Source organism: Watersipora subatra, chromosome 2 (assembly GCF_963576615.1).
Source record: "Watersipora subatra chromosome 2, tzWatSuba1.1, whole genome shotgun sequence".
Classification (NCBI taxonomy): Eukaryota; Metazoa; Bryozoa; class Gymnolaemata; order Cheilostomatida; family Watersiporidae; genus Watersipora; species Watersipora subatra.
The window spans coordinates 17,365,103-17,367,282 of NC_088709.1; positions in this window are offsets into that span (position 1 = coordinate 17,365,103).

The window sequence follows — 2,180 nt, forward strand, 5'->3', positions numbered from 1 at the left end:
AAAAAGGTTACTTTATATTGCTGCTTTACTCAGAGAGTAAACTCAAATATAGCTCTTGGGAACCTGATCAAAGTATGTACAGTAGCTCAAAACAAACCACTTGCTTTAGCACAGCATCATTTGGAGTATAATAGCTAAATACATTGGTAAAACTGAGGCTAAATGACAATTTATTAAATGATAAGTTTGTGCTCGATTATACTGTAATGCAACAGAGTAGAGATGAAATGAAATTAATCTGTATTCATTTAAAGGTAATGAAGATGCATGTAGTTGTGTATTTAGGTAACTAGCTGAAGTGTCATTTAACAAGGTTAAATGACACTTCAGTTAAACTCCTTAAATGACACATTAAAGGAGTTGTTAAACTTAAATTTGACAAGGTCAAATTTAAATTTAACGAGTTTAACCTTGTTAAACTCAAATTTAATTTCAGTTTGAATGTAACAAGTACTTACGTACAGTTTTTTTTTTTGTCTCGAAACTTCTGCGAGTCAGCTAGGAAAATCCAAAGTTGAGTGCTGCAAGAAAAACCCTTTCTAAAGCCATGGTAGTTTTCGACTATCATGTTATCCACTTCTTTAGGCACCTAATGTAAAACAACCTGTCCAAGTAACTTGCAGGGTATGCTTGTAAATAAAATGGGTAGATAATTCTTTTGATCATGTTTTAGCATAGGACAGACATTTGCTATTTTCCAGTCATTTGGCAATTTACATTTTTGTGTGGAATAATAGAAAATTTGAGCTAGAATTGTTGTTGTGGTGGTATGCAGACACGTGGCAACAATGCAGATATTACATTTATGCTTAAGTGTTGCTTCTTAAGACCATCTGGTCTAGGAGCTTTTCCATTTTTGTTCTTCAATTCATTTCATTACTCCATCTTTACATACTGACATTTGATGATTTGGTGTATCAGTTTTAGTATTTTTAGTAGTTTTAGTATTCAATAGTGTATCAGTTTGTCATTTTCAATTTCAGTTCTTTGTAAGTAATCACTCAAGAATTCATCTTTCAAGTTGTAATGTTCAGTTTTTAACTTATAAATTGTGGATTCGCAACACTTACCTTTATGATATAGCTAACCAGTGATTCGCTTACTCCTTCTCACAGCGGTTACTATAATTTTCTGACCATATACTCTTTTTTGTACTATATAAGTACTGTATATACTGTATAAGTTTTGTACTTTGATACTTGGAAAGTTTGTGTTCATTGGCACTACGCTTACAGCCATTAAAATAATTTTGGTTACTTTTAGACAAGACTTTTTGCTTTTCTGTATCATATGGAGTTGTTTCCCTGTGGTATTCTGGGTTTTATTTGATCAACAAATAAAGTTAGAGCATCAATAAATTCTCTCTGGAATGTATCCCAAACAGCAGATATTCCTTCATAATTTGATTTAAGCATATCTAATTCTATTTTGATTGATGGCGGCGATTGAGAGAAAGACAGATTATCAACTTTTTATAGCCTCTTAAAGTCTTGTTTGGCATTTTCAGGCATATCTGCCTAGACAAAATATGTAGGGAAAATTTTACCATATAGTGATCAGATAAACCAAGATTTACAACTTCTAATTTTTCTATTGCCAATTTATTGTTTGTACATACAAAGTCTAGGATGTTTCCTTGTATATGTGTTGAGACTACAATTAACCATTGCATATTTGAATCATTTAAACATAGTAGGAATGCATTATTGTTTACCAAAATTTTTTGAAAATTTAGATCATGCCAATTCATTACAGGTACCAATTTACCCAGGTAGGCCTGAATTAAAATATCCTAATACTATGTGTTATATTACTGGATATTTAGCATTTAGTGAATGTAGGTAGTCAATTATGTCGATGTTTATCTGTAACCAGTTTAGATGCCATTTTAGTTCCGAGAGAAGTAATACTTGACCACTTGATGAAATAAAATAATTACTGTGATTACGATACTATGGTTCCAGTGGAATTGTCTTCCTTCATAGACCCCATTTTAAAAACGGTAAATATCTTTTAGCGATACTTCATAAATTTATTATATATTTTTAAAAAATTTATTGACATTATTGTAAAAGTTTTTTTGGATCCCAAAAAATAAATTGCATATATTACGTACAACCGAACTTAAAAATAGTCTCATCCGGGTGACAAGACGCCATAGTACCCCCAGCGAAGTGAAG